At 43.0% G+C, this 13,932-nt stretch overlaps 1 protein-coding gene and 1 pseudogene across 1 annotated transcript in view; one reads left to right on the forward strand and one right to left on the reverse strand.

Moving 5' to 3' along the window:
- Window positions 1-13,932, forward strand: part of KCNJ6 (potassium inwardly rectifying channel subfamily J member 6) — a 340,573-nt gene that overhangs the window by 202,316 nt on the left and 124,325 nt on the right. The gene's annotated exons all lie outside the window — the stretch shown is intronic.
- Window positions 9,402-9,544, reverse strand: LOC143986359 (U2 spliceosomal RNA; annotated as a pseudogene).

A 13,932-nucleotide genomic window follows, 5' to 3' on the forward strand; every position in this document is an offset into this window, starting at 1 on the left:
AAAGCCAGCTCAGGCGTCACGGGGACAGAGAGCTCCAGGCGGGTGTTTAGCTGTTCAAATATTCCGGACCAGAAGGGCAACAGAGCCGAACATGTCCAGAACATATGCAAGTATACACCTAGGGATACCCCACATCTTGGGCAGTTCGGGTCTCTACCAGGGTACATCCTAGCCAGGCGTACCGGGGTGAAATAAACTCTATGAAGGAATTTTATTTGGATGAGCTTATCTGCCACAGAAATAACCAGCCTAGGTCTTCTATCCAAGCAATCCTCCCTCCCCAGAGCCGGAATGTCCTCCCTCCACATGTTCCAGAGCCTATCTATCTTGCCCAAGTCGACGGGAAGCAGGGTGGTATACAGGGCAGAGAAGGGCTTGGACAATTCACTACAAGACATGAGGTCCTCAACCGGGTCTAGCTGAATCAGCGGAGCTAAGGGGAACTGGGCCCTTTCAGCGTGTCTAAGTTGCACATAGCGGAAGAACATCCAATCAGGCAGCTTATAGGCCTGTGTCATTTGAGAGAAAGTCAGCAGCATCCCTGATGGCATTATGTCCCTCAGCACCTTAATGCCGAATCTTGCCCACACCTGCGGATCAGGTACAGAACAAAAATTAGGTAAATTAGGGTTTCCTCCAGAGGGGCTGGACCGGAGACCTGCGCCCAGCCAGGGAGAACCTGCGCCTCGCTGCCACCCATACTCTAAGAGTTGCCCTGGTTGGACCAGGCAAATTATCATAGGCCCTCAGCCCCCTATAGGGTAAGTTTTGCAGTGCACGCAAGGAACCCAGTCTTGCCGCCTCCACACATACCGTGGCATTAGAGCGTTCGGCTCCAAACCACCAGTACACTGTGACTAACATTGCCGCCCAACAGTACACTCTGAAGTTTGGAAGGGTCAGTCCCCCCAGGCAAATGGGCCACTGCAGGGTGGATTTAGCCAGTCGTGGAACCGATCCCCCCCAAATAAACGAGGTTATACACCTGTCCAGCTCCTGAAAGAAGGCCTCCGGTATCCAACCTGGGCTATTCCTGAAAAAATAATTGAATCTGGATAAAACGACCATCTTAACAAGATTTATACGCCCAATCAGATTCAGTGGAAGACCAGCCCAGGACTGGCAGCGTTCCTTCAGGACCCAGAGCAGGGGAAAGATGTTCAATTGGTAGTACTGGGAGGGGCATCTGGCCACCCTTATCCCCAAGTACGTAAACTCTGTGACTCTCTTAAGCGGCGTGTGGCCAAACTCAGTGGGATTCTGTTGGTCCAGCGAAAGAATGGTCGACTTCGTCCAATTAATGCGTATGCCCGACAAGGATCCAAACTTATCAAATAAGCCTAAGACCGCTGTGAGGGATGGACCCGCATCGCCAAGGTACAAAAGCGTGTCGTCAGCGTAGAGGGAAATCTTTTCCTACACACTGCCAACCCGCAGCCAACCTGAAAATAAATGTAAAGCGTCGCCCATGGGGATTTTTAAGTACTGAAGTTTGACGCCATTCCACAAGTGTGTGAAATTTAGAAGCGTGACATGTTAGGTATCTATTTACTCAGCGTAACTTCATCTTTCACATTATACAAAAAAAGGGCTAACTTTTAATGCATGAAACTGTTTTATTTTTATTTTTTTTAAATGCGTTTGAAAAATTGCTACACAAACACCAAAAGTGGCAACGACCACCATCTTATTCTCTAGGGTCCCTGCTAAAAATAACTGTACTAAAAACCATACTGTATAATGTTTGGGGGTTATGTCAGAATTAGCCTGGGTGGCAAGTGGTAAAGAGATGTGCGAAGAATGGCTCACATGTGAATGAGGGGAGAAGAAGTGAGATAAGGAAATGCTGAAATGAGATCCGAAGGTCTTTATTGCTTCTGTCGTACAATTTGAGGACAAATTGCTCCACAGTGGCTGTAGTCGCAAAGGTCAGTGAGTATTTATTTTAAAGTTTGTTTATCACTTGTTGAAGAGTATATATTTATTTGTATGTTCATAGTCTGAGCACAGTTCTGCTTTAAACAGAATAATGCCATGTACACACGGGCAGACTTTTCGTCGGACTGAACTCTGAAGGACTTTTCGACTGAGTTCTGACGGAGTTCCGCCGAAATTAACTTGTCTACACACAATCACACCAAAGTCCAATGGATTCGACCATGATGACGTATGACCGGACTAGAATAAGGAAGTTCATAGCCAGTAGCCAATAGTCGCCTGTCGGACTAGCATACAGACAAACGGATTTTTCGACTGCACTCGAGTCCATCGGAAAGATTTGAAATATGTTGTAAATCTAAAGTCCATCTGATTTTTTGACAGCAAAGGTCCAAATCCGTTGGACCTTTGCTGTAGAAAAGTCCGGCCACGTGTACACGGCATAAGGGTTCACTTTACACCCAATAATAGCCAGCCCTCCGCTGCACATACCCCTCACTAGGCTGAAAGTTTGGAAAGTTCCATTGTAAGATAAATTTAGATCACCCAAAACTCTACAGAAGCTATTTCATAGAAACAAAGGGAAAGTATTGTACTCTTCAGATAAAGTGTCACTGTAGCACAGGCGAGATATTGTAGCCTGTAACTTGCTTCAGGTATTTTACAGAGTTGTAAGAGAAAAATATACAAGTTTGGAGGCGTCTGATCTCTCTCTGCCATGGTAAAGCTCAGAATGGAAGATACAAGAGACACGATTCCTTTTTAGTGTGCCATAAGTGTCACTTTTTTATGTGGTAGGGGAAAAGGGATTCAAAACTTTAAAATATCAGAAAAGAAAGAGTGACAGGCTGAAACTTGTTATGAGAATATCTCAGGGTCCCGTTTGGCTCTTGGCTGCTCTGATTTTTCTGACATTTGCATCTCTTGAATTTCTCTTTCTTTTCCTCCCAGGCTTTCACTCTTTACTGTGTTTAAACAAATTGTATTTTTATACTTTTTAATGATTTTTTTAAGAGAATGTTTTGAGCAAATAGCAGAAGACCGCGGCAGCGGCAGTAGCAAAAGGAACCGGATCAAACCAAGGAACTGCAGTGCAAGGATAAGAAGCCTCCCGCTCAGACCCGCCCCCTGAGTCTACCTAATGGTGGATGCCGGAACTTAAAGCGTTTGTTACCCTAACACTTTATATTCCTGATATGTGTCTGCTGTACCATGTACTTGTATGAGAAAGTCTCCTGTTCTCTTTGTATTGCTTCCTTTATGTGAAATCCCTGGTGTTCCCGCTAGTCCCCTTGTTTGCTATTAAAAACTGACCACAGTAAGCAGGAGAACACACCGTGGTCAGTTGTACTGGGAACTTAGCCTGCTCTCCTCCAATGATCAAACATGTCCTCACCCCCCCCCCCCCCCACTGCACAGCCCAGTGTGCTGCTGCTTCTCCTCCCCCCAGCTCTTATGCATCTGAGAACAGAGGGAATGTGATCACTTATAAAAAAAAGGGAAAAAGGGAATTAGAATGTGTTTTTTTTTTTTATATCTACACAAAAATAGTTTGCCTTTCATATCTGTTTTAAATTGAGTGGGTTGTTTTACAAGGTGATCATTTCTAATCACTTTAACTGCCTTGATACCGGGCACTTTCTCCCCCTTCCTGCCCAGGCCAGTTTTCAGCTTTCAGCACTGTCGCACTTTGAATGACAATTGCGCTGTCATGCAACACTGTACCCATATGACATTTTTATAATTTTGTTCCTACAAATAGAACTTTCTTATGTGGTATTTAATCACTACTGGGTTTTTTATTGTTTGCTAAAAAAACAAAAAAAGACTGAAAATATAAAAAAAAAAAAAAAAAAGTTTTTCTTAGTTTCTGTCAGTAGATTTTGTAAATATGTAATTTTTTTCCTTCACTGATATGCGCTGATGAGGCTGCACTGAAGGGCGCTAATGAGGCAGTACTTATGGGCACTGATGAGGCAGCACTGAAGGGCACTGATTAGGTGGCAGTGATGAGGAGGCACTAATATGTTGCACTGATGGGCACTGATAGGTGGCACTGATATGCGGCACTGATAAGCACTGATAGGTGGAACTGATGGGCACTGATATGTGGCATTGGTGGGCACTGATAGGTGGAACAGATAGGTGGCACTGGTGGGCAGACAATGATTGGCACTGAAAGGCAGCGCTGACTGGCATCACCGATGGGCATTGATTGGTGTCACTGATGGGCACTGATTGGTGGCACTGATGGGCACTGCTGAGGATACATTGATAATCAGGTCACTGATGATCAGTGCCTTGATTACCTGTACACTCATGCTGCAAGGAGATACCGCTGATCGACTCTCCTCACCTCACACTGAGAGAGTGTGAGGCGATTAGAGACAAAAAATTTCACTTCCGTATTTACATGTGATCGGCTGTGAATGGACACAGCTGATCACATGGTTAAAGAGCCGTCATCAGCACTTTACCCAGATCTGGGTCACGCCATGTCCTAGGAACACGGCGCGACTGCGATCACTGCGCTGCACGCCCCCATGGGTATGGGAGAGAGGTGACACTGGGACAACATCATATGACATCGCCCCAGAACGAGAGGGGATCCCGCCCGCCATCATTTTACTATACAGTGGGCGGGAGGTAGTTGAAGTAGAATTAAAACCATATTAATTAATCTTTGCAAAATAAAACATTTGTAAATGGGCCCCCAGGAGGTTTATGCCATAATGTACTAGTATGCATAATGAGCAGCCCATACCTGCTCTGTATGAAGATCAATAGTTATCCATCCATATCAATATATCCTCACAGATAGCATTGATGGTTGATTATCAGGCAACAGACTGATACATTGGTTATGGACGTGGTCAGAACTCTTTGCGTTTCATGTTGTGCTTTGTGAGAAGTGAGGTGATAACCTATGGGGATGCTATCAAGAAAGAAGGTGGTCTATCAGAAGGAGAAACCCTGTGTACCCCCAGAGGAGGGAAAGGCCCAGCCCCATGCCTCAGACAGTCATCAATTGCGGTGTTAGTTCACAAGTTGTCAAAATAGTGTAACGTTTAGTGTTTTCAAAGACAAGGATTTACCCAATTGCACGTTTCCACCTCATATACACTTTATAGCCCATGTTCGTAGTGATGTAATAGCCCATTTTTAATTCTTGCCACCTCGAGGTTGGCACCCATTTACTTACTATCAAATGGCTGGTGTCATGAATGATCACATGTACAGCGAGATGGTAAAGTCAAGTCAGAACAAATATAGGCTAAAATGTTAGCTTCCTTGGCGTTAAAGGATAGATGAGTATACAGTAGTTCTCCTCTAAGTTGCACTACAAAGAATAAAGGGGAACTCAAGGGAAACTAAAAAATCACCCTTGCAGTAGGGCTCCCCTGAACTGCAAGGTATAAATACTCATTTTCACATAGGGAAATAAAAAGTTCCTTTATTTACCTAATGTTTCACTTCCACCCACTTCTTCATGTGGCTGTCCCCCCTCCCACAGCATTTTTTACTGACAAAACATGGGAGATTTACAGACGGAGCACTTTTTTTACTGACAAGCTAAAAATTGACAGAGCCCTTATTAAAAACTAAGACAATATTTAGACAGTGTAAACACAATATGGAAATACTGACAATACATAGAACAAGTAATTTGCCTGCTTTACACTTACAAAAGTAAACACAGCATGACAAATATATATTGTCATGCTGATATTTACGGACAGTTATAAAAGTCACAGATTATAGTCACAGACAGTAAATTTACTGACGGTTGGCAACCCTGCCCTGAAGTCACTTCTCTTTGGTGCTCCATTAGTCTTGCTCTGGTGTCATCACGTAAAATGTAAGACCAACGGTCCTGCACTATAAGTGAGAACGCCAAGGCCGTGGCCACAGCGTTGAGGAAAGAGGAGAGCTCTGGCTTCTGGGGAAGTGAAGGATACGATAAATAAAAAAATTATATGTCAATTGCACCCTAGACAAAATGAGCATTTAACCCTTACAGTTTTGGGGGAGCCCCTTTTCAGTGGTAATTTTTTTATGTTTCAAGAGCTCCGCTTTAAAATGGACCTTCCACCCTCTTCAATAACCAAAAACAACTGGATATTAAAAAAAAAAAATGTCAGGTCCGTCTGCTGCCCCTCACCCGGCCAGGTGGAGTACCACCTGCCACTGATACTATCCCTATTCCTCATTTTGCCAGCTGCTGGCGCTCTCCTCCAGTCCAGAGTACATCCTCATGTACAATGCATCTTGTCCTGTAATGGTCCTGCATTGTATGAAATGCTGTCGGAGAGGCTGTGATCAGCAAAGTAGAGTGGCTTTGTTGGAAAACATGGAGGAAGCCTGCAGGAGAATCAAATAAGGTAAGTACTGCTGCTTATTCCTTTACCCCTAGAGGAAGCAAGCATTTCATTCTTGCTGAATGGCATTTGGCTTGCTAAAACAATTGGCATTTTTTAAATAAAATATATACAGTATATCACAAAAGTGAGTACATCCCTCACATTTTTGTAAATATTTTATTATATCTTTTCATGTGAAAATTTGCTGTCCCCTCAAAATAACTCAACATACAGCCATTAATGTCTAAACCGCTGGCAACAAAAGTGAGTACACTCTTAAGTGAAAATGTCTAAATTGGGCCCAAACTGTCAAGATTTTGTGAGGCCACCATTATTTTCCAGCACAGCCTTAACCCTCTTGGGCATGGAGTTCACCAGAGCTTCACAAGTTGCCACTGGAGTCCTCTTCCACTCTTCCATGACAACTTCACAGAACTGGTAGATGTTAGAGACTTTGCGCCCCTCCACCTTCCGTTTGAGGATGCCCCACAGATGCTCAATAGGGTTTAGGTCTGGAGACATGCTTGGCCACTCCATCACCTTTACCCTCAGCTTCTTTAGAAAGGCAGTGGTCGTCTTGGAGGTGTGTTTGGGGTCATTATCATGTTGCAAAATTGCCCTGCGGCCCAGTCTTCGAACGAAGGGGATCATGCTCTGCTTCAGTATGTCACAGTACATGTTGGCATTCATGGTTCCCTCGATGAACTGTAGCTCCCCAGTGCCAGCAGCACTAATGCAGCCCCAGACCATGACACTCCCACCACCATGCTTGACTATAGGCAACACACACTTGTCTTTGTACTCCCCATCTGGTTGCCAGGGGACAGCAAATTTACACCGTTCTACAAGCTGTACACTTACTACATTACATTGTAGCAAAGTGTAATTTCTTCAGTGTTGTCACATGAAAAGATATAATAAAAAATTTACAAAAATGTGAGGGGTGTACTCACTTTTGTAATAGACTGTATATATATATTTGCATTTACCTCAATATTAGGTATAGCGTTAAAAAAATTATACTGTTTCCTTATATTGTGACATGTCAGAAATTAATTTAAGCAGGCTTGCAAAAGGTCCACTTTAAACTGATCATGTTTTTGTGTTTCATATTAAAACGCCTATAGTTGTCATTTAAGACACTTCTAGTAGCTTGAGCGGCTTGCAAGAACTCACACCAGCCCACATATATTCTTAAGCCCCATATACACTATCAGATTTTCTGCTGAGTTTTTCCTTCAGATTTACCAAAACCATATAATATGAGGTCAAACCTTAGGAGTTTCAATTTGTATGTAATCAGGCAGGCCCTTCACTACATGGTTTTGGTGAATCTAAAGGAAAAACTCAGCAGAAAATCTGATAGTGTGTATGGGGCGTTAGACTGACCGACCCTTCTAAGTAAAGGCAGAATTTGTAGTCCTCCTTTTTATAAATAGGCAGCAACCAGTGAAATGATATTAAAATGTTGTTACTGAAAATCCTTGCTTCGGTCAATCTTCCCCACCAACTACTTCTCCGATTACCCCTATCGAACAAATGTTGCTGTTTGCAATCTGTGCAGAAGGTGAAGCAGTAATTGTATTAGGGTGCATGCTCGTACCTGCTCATAGGTCTGCTATTATATCAAGATAAAGGAACGCTGAATGCAACAAGTTGGGAATCCAGCAATCAGTGGTAAGCCAGGGCTAGCCACAGTTTTTTCCTCCAGGTAGATTTCATGTTTTACACTCTACAAATGATATTGCTTCTAGAATTCAAAATGTTTTCTTTCCTTGTGCTTCTACAGAGTGTACCATGTTTTACCATCACACTTCAGGCTCTGCAAGCAAAGTGGTATTAAGCTGCTGCCCTTTTATACAAACCCAGTCCCTTGAGTCATGTGAATATTTTAGTAAAAAATTAAATTAATGATACACTTAAGGTTGCCACCTCATTCCTTTAAACCCAAACACATATGAATTACACAGGTTCTGAAGCTAATAAAATGCAGATAAGGCGCCAAGTGAAATTACCACCTTAATCAGCCACATTACCTGTGTAATTAATATGTGTTCGTATTTAAAGGGATGAGGTGGCAACCCTAGATACACTCTATGGCCCAGTACACATGTATGAGCTTGTTGGCCATCCCATTCCAAAACCATAGACACTATAATGAAGTTGCCCTATATCTCCTCACTTTTAAGCAATACCAGCCTCCACTGTGAAGGCTTTTCACAAGGTTCTGGAATGGGGGAATGTGGGAGTGTGTCTCCAATAAGCCAAAGGATCATTTGTGGGGTCAGGTACTGATGTTGGATGAAAATACCTGGCTTGTGAATGGTGTTCCAATTCATCACAAAGGTATTCAATAGGGGTGAGCTCAGGGTTCTGAGCAGGACACTCAAGTACCTCCATAACTAGCTCATCAAACCATTTTTTTTATAGGCCTGGCTTTGTGCACCTGAACTGGAAATTTTGTAGCAGTGTTCACATACTTTTGGCCATATAGTGTATGTATTAGTAGGTTTTATAGGCCAAACCATACACACTATATTGTCAAAGGTATTGGGATGCCTGCCTTTACATGCACATGAACTTTAATGGCATTCCAGTCTTAGTCTGTAGGGTTCAATATTGAGCTGGCCCACCAGTGCTTTGTGCACTGGTGCACAGTCATGTTGGAACAGGAAGGGCCATCCCGCAAACTGTTCCCACAAAGTTGGGAGCATAAAATTGTCCAAAAGTGTCTTGATATGCTGACGCCTTTAGAGTTCCCTTCACTGGAACTAAGGGGCCAGGCCCAACCCCTGAGAAACAACCCCACACCATAATCCTTTCGCCATCAAATGATTTGGACCAGGGTACAAAGCAAGGTCCATAAAGAGATGGATGAGCAAGTTTGGGGTGGAGCTCCCTCAGACCCAAAGTGATTTTATCTGGTACCCCTGGACTGGCACTGCAAGGGCAGAAGCACCATGGGCTTTTCTCATCTTGACCCCTGTCTAAACCAGTGCAGCAGTAGTACCCATCCCCATCAGATGTTATTAGAACTAAGGGAGACTTCTGCTTACAACCAGGAACAGGCCTGGTTTCCCAGGCCACAGTTGACCCACAAGGAAAGGATACCACCTCAGCCCCAACCTAGTACATCATAATTTAATAAGTGTCATCTCACTTTGTAAAGACAGCAACGTTCTGTTCCCAAAAACTGATAAGAACAGATACTATGCTTGATCTTAGCCAAAAAGCTGAGAAGCAAAAGTGAAAGACGTGTTCTATCATTTGCCCAGAGTTTCACTTTAAAAAATGTGTTTACTTAAAGTGGACAGTTCTTTCATTCATGATTAGTAAGTCTATACTGAAGAAAGGTTACATCCAAATAACTATGACAATGACAACCCATAAGCAGTGATAATCATGATCTATATTTTCCTGTAAGCTGCCCTCTGTGAGCTCAACTATCACCCTCTTGTCTCTGCATTTTAATGTCAGGCTTATTACTGTCACACCACCTCCACCCGTTGCCAGGACCAGTTGTCACGTGCTCTCTTCCATTGTCACCCTGTATTTAATGACAGGACTGCTCGTTCACAGAAGAATCTCCCAGAAAGAACAGGATTAGAGGGCGACAATGAGAACGGCAGTGTGAGGTTTGCAGCAAGGCAGAAAGTTATTAGCCGCTGTCACATGGGATAACAATGTGATGACTGCAGGCCAGTAGAGACTTGACAGGTGTCAATGAAGCTCAATATATGAATTTGTTTAGAGGAGGAAAAAAAAATCCTGCATAAATGTCAATGGCTTATTATAGTATAATGATGTTCTATTTGCATGTGAGTGTGTTGTTTACGAGTGGAAGTATGTAGCTATGGACAGCAAGAAAAGCCATTACATGGTTCATCTGACCCAATCCGTCTCAAGTCACCTTATTGGATTGGGTGCACATGCTGTGTTCACTTAACACAACATCATCTATTGAGGGGCCCAAGGTTCCAGCATATCCCAGCCATCTTTATTTCATCATGGCATCGGTGAACAAGTGATGTGTTTTTGACTTACTTTTCATGTTCAATAAAGAGGAATCACTTTAGTCTGGTAGAAATGATGATGATAAAAGGACAACTATCTTCCAAATAAGTCATTTACCCTAATGATGATGACATAGAGGTGGTTTACATTCAGGATTTCCCATAACAATAGGACTGAGGTCCATAGTTGTGAGTATGCGCTGCATGAGGAGGATGAATGGGTTACAGGTGGTCCAATCTCTTACATAACAATAGCTATCCTTTAAAGGCAATGGATAAAATCTTTATACTAAGCAGAGTGACACTGATGCTGTAAGGCAGGTACCCTAAGGTATGCCTTAAGTTGTATACTTCCAGACTTCTCGTACATTCATCTTCCCAGTAGAGCTGCGGAACCCCTGAAATACTAGTAAGTGGGTGCAAATAGGCAAGCACCTTGACATGGTTGGTTTTCTGAAATGTATATGTGTATATATACAGTAAATATATACAGTATCTCATATAAGTGAGTACATCCCTTACATTTTGTAAATATTTTATTATATCTTTTCATGTGACAACACTGATAAAATGACACTTTGCTACAATGTAAAGTAGTGAGGGTACAGCTTGTATAACAGTGTAAATTTGCTGTCCCCTCAAAATAATTCAACACTCAGCCATTAATGTATAAACTGCTGGCAACAAAAGTGAGTACACCCCTAAGTGAAAATGTCCAAATTGGGCCCAAAGTGTCAAGATTTTGTGTAGCCATCATTATTTTCCAGGACTGCCTTAAGCCTCTTGAGCATGGAGTTCACCAGAGCTTCACAGATTGCCACTGAAGTCCTCTTCCACTCCTCCATGATGACATCAAGGAGCTGGTGGATGTTAGAGACCTTGCGCTCCTCCACCTTTGGTTTGAGGATACCCCACAATAGGGTTTAGGTCTGGAGACATGCTTGGCCAGTCCATCACCTTTACCCTCAGCTTCTTTAGCAAGGCAGTGGTCATCTTGGAAGTGTGCTTGGGGTCGTTCTCATGTTGGAATACTGCCCTGCGGCCCAGTCTCCAAATGGAGAGGATCATGCCCTGATTCAGTATGTCACAGTACATGTTGGCATTTATGGTTCGCTTAATGTACTGTAGCTCCCCAGTGCCGGCAGCACTCATGCAGCCCCAGACCATGACACTCCCACACCATGCTTGACTGTAGGCAAGACACACTAGTCTTGGTACTCCTCACCTGGTTGTCGCCACAAACGCTTGACACCATCTGAACCAAATAAGTTTATCTTGGTCTCATCAGACCACAGGACATGGTTCCAATAATTCATGTCTGCTTGTCTTCAGCAAACTGTTTGCAGACTTTCTTGTGCATCATCTTTAGAAGAGGCTTCCTTCTGGGATGACAGCCATGCGGACCAATTTGATGTAGTGTGTGGTGTATGGTCTGAGCACTGACAGGCTGACCCCCCCCCCCCCATCCCTTTAACCTCTGCAGCAATGCTGGCAGCACTCATATGTCTATTTCCCAAAGACAACCTCTGGATATGACGCTGAGCATGTGCACTCAACTTCTTTGGTGATGACCATGGAGAGACCAGTTTTGAGTGGAACATGTCCTGTTAAACTGCTATATGGACTTGGACACAGTACTGCAGTTCAGTTTCAGAGTCTTGGCAATGCTCTTATAGCCTAGGCCATCTTTATGTAGAGCAACAATTTTTATTTTTTTCAGATCCTCAGAGAGTTCTTTGCCATGAGGTGCCATGTTGAATTTCCAGTGACCAGTATATGAGGGTGAGAGCGATAACACCAAATTTAACACACCTGCTCCCCATTCACACCTGAGACCTTGTAACACTAACACGTCACATGACAGCGGGGAGGGGAAATGGCTAATTGGGCCCAATTTGGACATTTTTACTTAGGGGTGTACTCACTTTTGTTGCCAACGGATTAGACGTTAATGGCTGTGTGTTGAGTTATTTTGAGGGGACAGCAAATTTACACTGTTATACAAGCTGTACACTCACTACTTTACATTGTAGCAAAGGGTAATTTCTTCAGTGTTGTCACATAAGAAAGTAATAAAAAAATATTTACACAAATGTGAGGGGTCTACTCGCATTTGTGTATATATATATATATATACATATATGCTTTTGTGAGATACTATATATCTATATATATTCATATATATATATATATATATATATATATATATATATATATATATATATATATATATATATATATATATATATATATATATATACACACACACACACAGTATATATGTTGTATATTCTATATATGCTCCGTATGTGTTCTAGTTGGCTAATATTACATTTAAATGGTGTGTGTTTTTACACTCGCTGAGGAAGCAGTGGGCTGTAATTCCTTCCATTTCATAAACTTTGCATTTTTAGATGATTTATTAGCTTCTGAGGGAGTCTCTGGGCTTCAGAAGGAGGAGCTGAAAGAAGCTTATTTAAGACACGGACAGATTGTGCTAATGAGTATGCACATGTAACCGCGGCAACGCCTTGCTTGGATGCTCGATGAGGTCTTTGTCTTTACAGTTCGGAGAGCAGATGGATGCTTCTCTGGGAAATACTTGTCGTGCACACCTCTTGCCAATAAAGATTTGGCCTCATATATTAAAATAAATAAATAAGTGGTACAATGAAATGCAAACTCCGCATTGCCCTTAGCAAGCAATCATTTTTTTCCTAATTTGTTTTCACACTGGCCTGACAGAATGGGAGCAGGAATTTGCTAGTGGACAGCAAGAAGTTCTTTAGTCAATACGGCCTTTGGTGTGTATTTTTTTTTTTTAACAAAATATTGTCTCTGTGATGCAATAACCAATAAAATGTTTCACTTTTTACTAGTGGTTTCAGTTTTGTGATGAAACCAAAAAGGGGACATTGGTGTGTTTGTGGAGCCATCCATAATCTGGGATGGTACACCTCTCAAGTGGTGCCATCAGGTCATCTCGGGGAGGATGGAAACTTCACATGGAGCAGAAGATCCCATGGTGGTGTAAATCCCATCCACAATTATCTTTGACTGGCCTGTCTATTCTGAAGAAAAAAAATGCAAGTTATCCTATAGAAGACCAACATACAGTTTTTCACACGTGGCGGATCAGTTCTGATCCGCCCCGTGGATATCCGTTTGCTCAGCGGGGATCACTCCGCCGATCCCCGCTGAGCAGGGAGATGACAGGTCCGTCTCTGCACACTGCGCAGGGACGGACCTGTCACAGCGCCGCTCTCCCCTATGGGAGATCGGATGACGACGGACCGCAGTGCCCGTCGTCACCCGATCCGCAGACGGATGGAAAAATAGCTTTTTCCTCCGTTACACTTTTTCGGATCGGAGCGGGTCGGATGTCAGCGGACATGTCACCGCTGACATCCGACGCTCCATAGAGCTCTATGGAGCACCCGTTCAGGTCCGCCTGAAAAACTGACAGGCGGCCTGAACGGGACGTCAGTGTGAAAGGGGCCTAAACCATAATTTTAGTTTGCTAAAGCACTGTGCAACATAAACAATTGCCTTTTTTTTTTTTTTTTTTTTGCAAAACCATACCATGCATGGTTAGGTTTTCATACCAAGGTCCATACAGA

This window comes from Lithobates pipiens, unplaced genomic scaffold, assembly GCF_037356315.1.
Source record: "Lithobates pipiens isolate NorthernLeopardFrog02 unplaced genomic scaffold, aLitPip1_a1.2 Scaffold_16, whole genome shotgun sequence".
NCBI lineage: Eukaryota > Metazoa > Chordata > Amphibia > Anura > Ranidae > Lithobates > Lithobates pipiens.